Raw genomic sequence first — 11,472 nt, forward strand, 5'->3', positions numbered from 1 at the left:
TTACTCTTACATTCTGCAATGTTGCTTTATTTGTTCATTAGTTCTAATAGTGTTTTGCATGTTTCTAGGAATTTTCTATATATGAGATCATGTTATCTACAAATAGAGACAGTTCCACTTCTTGTACTGACACATGCTATGACATGGATCAGTGGAGAAACATCATTCTAGTGAAAGAAGCTGGTCACAAAGACCACATACTGTGTGATTCCATTTATATGAAACATCCAGGATAGACAAATCCCATCGAACTAATAGATAGAAAAATTAGATTTGTGGTTGCCAGGGACTGGAGGGGCGGGGGGTGGAGGGGGTGGGGAATGAGGAGTACTTGCTAATGGGTATGGGCCTTCTTTTTGGAGTGATATAAATGTTCTAAAACTAGAGAGTGGTAATGATTGTCCAACTTCATGAATATAATAAAAAATCATTGAATGATACAATCTGAAGGGTTGAATTTTTATGGCATGTGAATTATATCTCAATAAAGCTGTTATTTAAAAAAATTCATCTTCTGGAGAGGAGGGGAGGATGGGAATGGGATAGTGATTATTGAAGGCTTGAAGTGAGTAATGAGGTTTGAAATCAGTGGCAGGCATATAATAGGATTGCCGAGCAGTGGTAAGGCCCTGTCTGAGACGTAATACCACAAAATTGTAATGGCACCCATCTGCATGGTTGGGAGCATCTCACACCTGTACATTCTAATCTATAACCCACAAGCTCAGCAGTACCAGGCATTAGAGGAAGACCCCCAAAGTGGGCACCAAGTCTGGCAGCATCCAGTAGGAAGAGCTGGGCATAGCCCCCTGCTCCTTCCTGCCCACATCCCAAACACCCCTGTTTTCACACCCAGCAAGAAGAAAAGCTGAGGATTTGGCTAACTATTTCTCAAGTGGAATTTCTAGAACAAAATATCTCCCAAACCTGCTGCCTAAGCATCAGGCAAGGGATGGAATAAAAAGAAAAAAGAAAAGGAAGGCATTTTCCTAGTAATTAAATCTGAATTATTCACAACCTGTTAGACACTTTTTTTCCTCTGATGTAGAATAATACATTTTCATTTCTCCCCTAAGCCCTAAATGCCTTTGCAGTCAAGTTGAATTGGGGGCTGAGGACTTTCACTTTACAGAAGGAGCCAGGGGCATAGACCATGTTCTCACCTCTGTCACCAACAGACCCTCCCTCTGTCCAGCCCCCACCCTCCTACAGCCGCTCAAAGGGGCCAGTTTTACCTACTGCCCTTAATCCTCCCCCCTTTGATTAATTCCTCCAAGGCTTGTATATTATGAGGGTTCTTTAAATTGTTGCAAGTGACCTAGTTTCAGCTAACTGAGGCAAAGTGGGGAATTTATTGACCAAAGTAACTAAACCTTGTGAAGATTAGGGATGCAGCTGCCTTCAAGGAGAATAAAAGTGGGGCCTCACCTACCCCCTGCTCCTATTGAGCACATGACTGCCTACCCATCCCCACCCTCACTGCCACCCCCCCCCCCCATATCCCCAACACACACACAACCAATTGGGTGGTACTTTCTTTTTTCCAGACCTGTTTTCTCCATGAATCTGAAAACATGGCAATTTGTAGTGGCCAAGCCCATGCCTCGTCATCTTCGCCCAACATCTTGTAGTTTTAATTCAGAAAATTGCAAGGAAGGCTCGGATTTTCTCAGATCTGATGCCCTGAAGCCAAAGGGCAGGCCGTGTTGCGACTGGCAATCCCCATTAAAACCATATTGTTGGAATGGGAGCAGGAGTAGTTGGTCTCAGAAAGGAAGCAATGGTCTCAGTCAGAAAAGAGTCCAGGGCAAGCAAAGCTAAAGATGGGCAAATCCATGGCAGCCAGATTCCCACAGCCTAGTGCAAGGAGCTTGGGGGGGTAGAGGCAGAACTCGAGTCACTTACAAGCCACGTGATCTTGGGCTCAGTTTCCTTGTCTGTAGAATGGACAGAATAATATTTTCCTTATATGGATGAGTATACGAGGAAGCACAGAACTCTGTTTCTTGGTGACGAGAGCTGCCAAGTATGGAAGGGGACATTGAAATCTACCCCTGTTTGGAAACGGCTAGAAGGAGATGCATCAGGCTGGAGGTGAGGAGACTGGGTAGAAGGAGAGGGGGGAATGGAGTATTCCAGGGAAGTTAGGACCGAGTCTAGCAGTGGGAAGAGGTGGTCAGTGGCATCTGGAGTAATTGGCCTCTTAGTTAAGGACAAGAAAACAGAGACTGATCCAATGAAAGAAGGGAGAGGAATGTTCTAGGTAAAGATACTAGCACACAGAGAAATGCCAAAGTGAGGAAAACATAGTGCATTGAAGTTGCTAGAAGTAGTTCAGTGTGGCTAGAGCATGGACTACCTCTGAGTCTCAGAGGTGAACAGGGACTCAGAAAGTAACTTTTCCAAGTCATGGTGGCAGCTCTGAGCTTTGTCCAAAAGCAGCAGAGAAATGCAGACAGTGGAGCAGGGAAGAAGTATGATCCAATTTATGATTTATGCAAGTGAGATGCTACTGTATATCGATTGGAAGACCTAAAATTTATTTATTTTTTTTTTAACTTTTTTTATTTTATTAATGATAGTCATACAGAGAGAGAGAGAGAGAGAGAGGCAGAGACATAGGCAGAGGGAGAAGCAGGCTCCATGCACCGGGAGCCTGATATGGGATTCGATCCTGGGTCTCCAGGATCGCGCCCTGGGCCAAAGGCAGGCGCCAAACCGCTGCGCCACCCAGGGATCCCTAAGACCTAAAATTTAAAACATAGGGGTGCCTGGGTGCCTCAGCAGGTTAAATGTCAGACTCTTGATTTCGGCTCAGGTCATGATCCTGGGGTGGTGAATCGGGTTCCATGTGGGGCTACGCTCAGAGTGTGGAGCCTGCTTGGGATTCTCTCTCCTTTTCCCTCTGCCCTCCTTGCTCACGCTTTTTTTTCTCTCTCTCATTAAAAAAAAAAAAAAAAAAAAAAAAAAAAGATTTAAAATATAGACAATAGTGAGTGTTGGCAAGGTTGTGGAGCAACCGGATGTCAACTGGAATTTTCCGGTACAGTCGCAAACTTTTGGTTTGCGGTGTCTTCTCTGACACAGTGAGATTCTTGAAGTGAGCAAGATTTCTGGCTCATCTTTGTAATCCTCTGCCCCAAGGTGTGCAACACCTAGCTCAGTGGTTCTCAACCTTGCCTACGTCACCTGAAGAGCTTTTTTAAATCCCTGGGCCCAAGGTGCCTGGGTGGCTCAGCCGGTTAAGTCTCTGCCTTCAGCTCAGGTCATGATCCCAGGGTCCTGGGATTGAGTCCCTCAGTGGGCTCCCTGCTCAGTGGGGATCCTGCTTCTCCTGCTCCCTCTGCCTGCCACTCCCCCTGCTTGTGCTCTCCCTCTGTCAAACAAATAAATAAAATCCTTTGGGGAAAAATAAATAAATAAAAATAAATAACTCCCCAGCTGTACCCAGACCAAGTCTCTCTCTACAGGTGGCTCCAGGCAGCAATACTTTTTCTGAAACCCCCTACGTTGCTCTGACGTGCAGCCAAGGCTGAGAATCCCCGATCTACCTCGTTACTTATCACAGTGGTTCTCAACCCTGGCTGCACAATGTCATCACTCAGGAGCTTTTAAAATATACAAATGCCTGGGCTTCACCCCCAGAGATTCAATATTAATTGGCCTGGAGTAGGATCCTTGTATCTGTATTTTTTAAAAACCCTCCAGGTGCTTTTTTTTTCTTGAAGTTTATTTCTTTAAGTAATCTCTGCGTGCAATGTGGGGCTCAAACTCACAACCCTGAGTTCAAGAGTCCCATGCTCTAGCCACTGAGCCAGTCTGGTGCCCCTAAAAGCCCTCCAGGTGCTTTTAATGTGCAGTCAGGGTTGAGAATCATCAGCTATGTAAAGCATTTTAACAAATGTTCACCAGTGACTTCAATCAGTATTTCCATTCCTGCCTCCCTTCTGGCCCCTACCCCTATCAACCCAGTGACCTCCTGCGAACATCCTCCTACTTGAACTCAGTACAGCCAAGACTAAACTTGATCTCCCAGCATGCCTTGCAGGCCAATGAGGGATCCACACCTTTCACTGGGACAGAGGTTCTGGGAGCTGGGCCCAGGTTAGGGAACTACTATTCCCCTGTGGCCGAGAGCAGAGAACAAAGGGTAACAAAAGGGAGTTTTGAGGATGGTGTGAGGCTCAAGGAGCTGAAGAATGAAGTCCAGTTGAGGGCACAGAGTTTAATTGCAGGCAAAAAAAAAAAACAAAAAACAGGAAAATAGTTACAAGTGAAGGAATTTCAGCCTCGTAACCTCATAGGCACCTCCTAGGGACTCAATAAAAGCTTGGTGAAAGAAAGAAACAAATGAACTGGAGGAAGATTCTGGAAGTGTCAGTGTGCCAAGCCTGGCAGACTTTACATGAAAAAGTTAATGGCATTTGCTCACAGCGGGAGTTCTCCATTTTACCCTGCAGAAGACTTCTCTGGAGAATCTCCAGCCACGTTGGCCTCCTCCTCTTCCTGAGTCACTCCAAGCCAAGTGCTTCCTCAGAGCTGTTGTATCTTCTGTTCCCTCTGCCTGGTGCACTTTTCCCCCCAGATATTCGTGAGATTTCTCTTCAGGTCTTTACTCAAACTTCACCTTCATACTTCCTACCCTCTTTCCTGGCTTGATTTTTCTCCCTAACACTTCTGACTATCGAGTGTGCTATATATTTTACTTAACTATCGTGTCTAATCTCGTGTTTCCCTGTTAGCTATAACATCCATGCAAACAGGGATTTTTGCCTGTTTTGTTCCCTGGCATATCCAGAGCCTAGAACAGTGCCTGGCAGACAGTAGACCCCTAGGAGGTGAATGAATAAGTAGAGCAGTTTAAAATTGCAGACTCTGTCCCCAGAGATTATAACCCAGCAGGCCCAGGTAGGGTCCAGGAACATACATGTGTACCAGGTGGTTCTACAGGAGGTGGCTGGAGGCCGCACACAAAGAAACATTTCTTAGAGAAAGAACAAAAACAGGGCAGCCATGGTGGTTTAGCGCTGCCTTCAGCCCGAGGTGTGATCCTGGAGACCCGGGATCGAGTCCCACATCAGGCTCCCCGCATGGAGCCTGCTTCTCCCTCTGCCTGTGTCTCTGCCTCTCTCTCTCTCTCTCTCTCTCTCTCTCTCTCTCTCTGTGTCTGTCATGAATAAATAAATAAAAATCTTTAAAGCAAAACAAAAACCCATGGTTTTGTCTGGACACAGCTCCCTTGACAGAACAGGGACAGCAGGAGGCTGAGACTTAAGGGCTCAGGATCCTAGCCATCTTTACCCGTTTCTTTCCTGTGCTGAGACACGTCTCACATCTGGTGATTTGGCAGAGGGAAGCGAGTGTGTGCAGGAGGCAGGGATGTGGGTGGCCAGCTCCTTGAAGGATGCCTCACTGTGAGAGCCAAACTGCACTTCTGGGCAAAGCCCCAGGTGGAAGAAGCACAGTTCCTGCCGCAGGACAGGGCCTTCACGAGGTAGGAATCTGAGCTTGGCAGAGACTAAGCTGGTACCACACAGCAGCACCCTTTTTGCCAAAATCCTGTTTGGACAGCCAGGTTCAGCAATGCTGCTAAATGCTTAACAACCAGCTTAGGTCAGGGGTCAGGGGAAAAGGGAGTGAGGGAATGCATGCATTACAAACCTAAGTCTATTATAAATTTTACTGGTCTAAAGAATGTGCATCACATGCTTTGCAAATAATAATAAGACATCTTCATTGAAAATGACCCATAGCCAATGGTTTCTTTTTAAAATTCGGTTGTGAAAAAAAATAAAATAAAATAAAATAAAATTCAGTTGCGGTAAAAACATTCAACATGAGATCTGCCCTCTTAACGGATTGTTAAGCGTACCACATGACATCTTTGTCTAGAGGCACAATGCTGTACGGCAGACCTCTAGAACATTTTTCATATTGCATAAGTGAAATTTTATACCTGTTGATTAAGAATTCCCCATTTCCCCTTTTCTCCAGCTGCCGGCAACCACAATTCTATTCTTTGCTTCTTTGAAGTTTGACTGTTGTAGATGTCTCATATAAGTGGAATCACGCAGTCCTGGACCAGTTTATTTCACTTCGCATAATATCTTCCAGGTTCCCATAACAGGGTGTAACAGGATTTATATATTGCATTGTTGCATATAGTAGGATATCCTTCTTTTTAAGGCTGAATAATACTCCGTTGAATGTATATACCATCTTTTTTTTTTTTTTTTTTGTCCAGTCATCCAGTGATGGGCATTCAGGCTTTTTCCACATCTGGGTTATTGTGAACAGTGCTGCAGTGAACATGGAAGTGCTAATATCTCTTCAAGCTCCTGATTTCACTTCTTTGGGATAAATACCAGAAATTGGACCGCTGAATCATATGGTGGTTCTATTTTTAATTTTTTGAGATACGTCCATACTGTTTTCCATAGCAGCTGAACCATTTTACATTCCCAACAACACTGTACAGAAGTTACAATTTTTCCACCTCCTCACCAATGTCTTTCAATTTTTTTTGTAATAGGTGTAAGCTGATAACTCATTGTGGTTTTGATTTGCATTCCCTAATTATTAATGATGTTGAACAATTTTTCATATGCCTACTGGCCATTTCTTATGTCTTGGGAAAAATGTCTGTTCAAGGTCTTAGCCCATTTTAAAATCAGGTTATTAGTGATTTTGTTCTGGAGCTTTAGGAGTTCCTTATATATTTGGAATATTAACCCCTTATCAAATATAAGGTTTGCAAGTATTTTCTCCCATTTTGTAAGTTGCCTTTTCCCTCCATTGATTGTTTTCTTTACTGTGCATTTCATTCTTTTGGAATACTTCTCTTGTATCTGTGGCCAACCTGTGGTTACAATTCAATCATGATGTCACAATATTTTGTGTTATTCACAGTGTAACTGCTACAAATATAACAATACACTTTTTTAAAATAAAGATTTTATTTATTTATTCATGAGAGACACAGAGAGGCAGAGACATAGGCAGAGGGAGAAGCAGGCTCCCTGCAGGGACTCTGATGTGGAACTCGGTCCGGGAGACCAGGATCATGCCCTGAGCCGAAGCAGACGCTCAACCACTGAGCCACCCAGGCGCCCCCATAACAATACACTTTTATGTTTAATCTGCATTATTAAAATTTTCTCTATAACCTTCTAAAGTCTAGACATTTAATAAACAAAACAATAAAACAACCTCTAATTTGAAGAGTTGGCTGATTTCCATAGCATGACTACTCCACTGCAGCTGATTTCAAGTGATCAATACAATGTCACTGAATTCACAGTTGGCAGTTGCAAGAGATGCTCCATAGTACCCCATCTTATATTTCCACAATATTTATGTGAATATATGCCAAATAATATATACTGTGTGTGTTGTATATAAAATATACACATAGAAATGTTATTTATATACTTCGAGAGCATGATAATAGCAAAATGTAAAGTTATCTGGAAGCAGTAAGTTGTTTTTTTCTTTTAAAGATTTTACTTATTGATTCATGAGAGACACAGACAGAGAGAGGCAGAGATACAGGCAGAGGGAGAAGCAGGCTCCATGCGGGGAGCTTGATGTGGGACTCGATCCCAGGACTCCAGGATCACGTCCAGGGCTGAAGGCAGGCACTAAACTGCTGAGCCACCCAGAGATCCCTGGAAGCAGTAAATTTTGAGTATTTATTACCTTTTTCTGTGATCACATTTATTGGAAGGATTGGAAAAAAATTAAAATGCCCTTTAGCTTCAGAATTTTTGAGTTATCTGCAAATTAACTCATTTCAGAAGAATCCTTGGTCATTTCTTAATATTGAAATTTACACAGGGTTCTCTTTTGAATGTCTTCTACATTTAAAGAGGCAATCATACTACATCTCCTATATTCCATACACGATAAATTCTTTGTTTCAGCCAACTCTTAATGGATTGGCAACTAGTATAATACCATCTCCCGGGACCAAAAGCATTGGATTATTCCATTTTGTTGATTTATATATCTCTTCATGTTTCCTCATCAATTTCTATAGTAGTCACAGCTTCTTCCCCATCTCCCAATACCATATTTAAATGCTGATCATAAGCATGTAATCTGCCTCGAAGCTCTCTGTCATTTCTCATTTTCACATAAATTTGCTCATCCAGGCTGAGCCTGATGAGATCCAGGGACTCTTCCACAGTGTTGGTAGTTTGTTGCTGGTCCATGTCGTCCACCATGTTTCAAACCTATTTATTTTCTTTTAAAATATAATTCAGGGGTTCCTGGGTGGCTCAATCGGTTGAGCATCCAACTCCTGATTTCAGCTCAGGTCATGATCTCACGGTTGGGAGGTCAAGCCCCACGTCTGCTCTGCAATTAGGGCAGAGTCTGCTTGTGGTATTCTCTCTCCTTCTCCCTCTGTTCCTCCCTCCAACTGCTCCTGTGCTCTCTCTCTCTAAAATAAATATATAAAATCTTTAAAAAAATAAATAAATGAAATATAATTCAGTTAGGGGTGACTGGGTGGCTCAGTCAGTTACGTATCTGGCTTTTGATTTCAGCTCAGGTCATGATCACATGGGTCATGGGACCAAATCAGACATGGGGCTCCATGCTGAGCCTGGGGCCTCCTTCAGATTCTTTCTCCTTCCCCTTCTACCCCTCCCTGCTCATACTCTCTCTCTCTCTAAAATAAATGAATAAAATCTTTGAAAATACATATATATAATTCAGTTAATCATAAGTTTATATAATTTAATTGTATATAAATTTATTCTATTTATATTTAAAATTTTTAATTTTAATTTAATATAATTTAGTTTTTAATAAAGGCTGTAACAGCCAGCCTTGCAAAAATCCTGAAGATTTAACCATTTCCTCTTGTGAGCTGGTACAAGCAGGCAGCGGCACACCCCATGACAGATCCAGCACTGAAAAGGAATTCAGTCATACATTGGTAGGCGCCCAGATCTCACTCACTTACAGGACCAAGGTAGATTCACTTTAAAGCAGGCTGGGAGGGGCGCTTGGCTGGCTCAATCGCTACAACGTTTGACTCCCCACTTCAGGGCTATAAGTCTGACCCTCACGTTGGGTGCAGAGATTATTTTGAAATAAAATCTCTTAGGGACTCCTGGGTGGCTCAGAGGTTGGACATCTGCCTTCAGCTCAGGAAGTGATCCCAGAATCCGGAATCGAGTCCCACACCGGGCTTCTTACAGGGAGCCTGCTTCTCACTTTGCCTGTGTCTCTACCTCTCTCTCATGAATAAATAAATAAAATCTTTAAAAAAAAAAAAAAGATTTGAAATAAAATCTTTTAAAGAAAAATAAAAGGGCAGGGGGATCTGGGTGGCTCAGTCAGTTAGGTGTTTGCCCTCAGCTCAGGTCTTGATCCAGGGTCCTGCTTCTCCCCCCTCCCTCTGCTGCTACCCTTGCTTGTGCGTGCTCTCTCTCTCTCTGTCTAATTAATTAATTAATTAATTAATTAAAATATTTAAAAAAAAACAATGGGAGCCAGCATGCAGATTTGGGGTTGGTAAATGCTCTGGTATTCAATAACCATATTTTTCTCATTGTATTTCTCACCCAGGGCTGGCCATTCCCAAGCCTAGAGAATGGCCATGGGGTAAGGGGCCCCAAGACTGGGTTCAAACATCTATGCACAGTAAAGGAAGAAGTGGCAGGGGCAACTCAGTTAGTTAAGCCTCTGCCTTCAGCTCAGGTCATGATCCCAGATTTCTGGGATAGAGTCCTACATTGGGCTTTCTGCTCAGTGGGGAGTCTGTTTCTCCCTCTCCCTCTGTCCCTCCTTCCTACTGTGTACTCTCTCAAATAAATAAAAAAAATCTTTAAAGAAAAAGAAAGAAGAAAAGGAAGAAAGGGGATCTCACTCTATAAGGTATGTGTTGTTTTCTTAAGGTAAAGTAGAAGGACAACTCAATAAAATTATTGCATACCCAAGAGATTTTTAGGAACTTAAAAAGCCATTTGTTCTATAATCCAGGTTTTCTTAAGAGCATCTATGAAGAGGGATTCCAGGCTGGCTCAGCAGTTGAATGCTGCCTTTGGCTCAGGTTGTGATCCTAGGATCTGGGATGATCGAATCCCACATCAAGTTCCCTGTGGGGAGTCTGCTTCTCCCTCTGTCTATATCTCTGCCTCTCTCCTTGTCTCTCATGAATAAATAAATACAACTTTTTAAAAAAGAGCATCTATGAAGAAATAAAATGGCTTCAGACTTTGGTATTTTGGAGATAAATGGTCAGAATTTGAAAGGAGAATATCAGAAATTTGAGGATGAATAGAGTCAGCTTGACAAACAGGTTTTATATTTATAGTCAAGACAGAAATGATAGGAATGCAGGAAGAAAAAGGAAGAAGACACCTGCATCTACAAACAGTGTTAGCCCTACCCTGATAAAAGAGAAAGGAACCATCCTACACAACCAAGTTCACTTGAAAAAGTGTAGGAAGCAGTCCAGAGGAAGCAGCATTGGGTTCTGCTTCAGGAATAATGGTGGTGGACAAGAAAGAATACTTTTGGTACTCCCAAAATAGAGAAAGCTTTCTGAAGATTTTGAAAGTCAAAGAATTCCCAAGGAGCCTTAGGTGAAGGTCTGTGTGGCAAAGAGCTAAGACCTTTACCAACAGCCAGCCCCAACTTACCAGCCATGTGAGTGAGGGAGTTATCTTGGAAGTGGATTCTCCAGCCCCCACTCAAACCTTCAGATGACTATACTTTGGTCTGACCTCATGAGAAGATTCCATGCCAGAATCACACAGCTCATCTACTCCTAAGCTCCTGACTCACAAACACTTGTTGAGATAGTGAATGTTTAATTACCATCAATTTATGACAATGCTTATTGTTATTAAAAAAAAAAAAAAAAAAGCTAAGGAAAAGCAGAGATGGAAGGCACACTGTTCTTTAGAGGCTCCTGAGGACACAAAAGCTCTAGGCTGGAGAAGTGTGGGGAGGGTGGGGAGAGTGTCTCCAGTTCAGACAATAGTGACAACAGGGAGGGGCCCTTAGGGTGGAATGCAGAGGCCCAGTGAATTCCAGAGCAGTAAACAGTTGTTCAGGTCTACCGGGGAACTTGTGATGCAAGTTTAAGATGGGGGTTTGGAGAAGAGCAGAGCCAGCAAATTTTAAGGAAAAATTAAATTTCGTAAATGCAAAGCATGCTGGTCATGAGACAGGGTATAGAGTCCATTTCAAATACCCCTCAACAAGGTTGGTCACATGGTTGGGAGATTATTTTCCCCTATGACAGTGTCCTCAATATCCTTTTATAGTGTATTTGTCCCTGGTGAGTTTTATCTTTCTTTTTTCTGACTTCCCATCTGCCCCAATTTGGTCCTTCCAGTCAACCTAGTAGCCTTTAAACTGTAGCAAATAGCCTTGTGATTGATTAACCTTTCTTTGTACATCTACAGATTGTGCATTCTTTCCTTGAAAGGACAAAGCACTTCCACACGGCAG

The 11,472-nt window shown here is 42.9% G+C and overlaps 1 long non-coding RNA gene and 1 pseudogene across 1 annotated transcript in view; both read right to left on the bottom strand.

The window, feature by feature from the left end:
• LOC140638595 (uncharacterized) overlaps nt 1-10,958 on the bottom strand; it is a 34,474-nt gene extending 23,516 nt beyond the window's left edge. The window contains exon 1 of the long non-coding RNA XR_012035612.1: nt 10,656-10,958. This is a non-coding gene — a long non-coding RNA (uncharacterized lncRNA). The remainder of the gene's footprint in view (nt 1-10,655) is intronic.
• LOC140637643 (U6 snRNA-associated Sm-like protein LSm3 pseudogene) lies at nt 7,146-8,299 on the bottom strand (annotated as a pseudogene).
• Nucleotides 10,959-11,472: the final 514 nt, after the last annotated feature.

This window comes from Canis lupus, chromosome 8 (genome assembly GCF_048164855.1).
Source record: "Canis lupus baileyi chromosome 8, mCanLup2.hap1, whole genome shotgun sequence".
Taxonomy (NCBI): domain Eukaryota; kingdom Metazoa; phylum Chordata; class Mammalia; order Carnivora; family Canidae; genus Canis; species Canis lupus.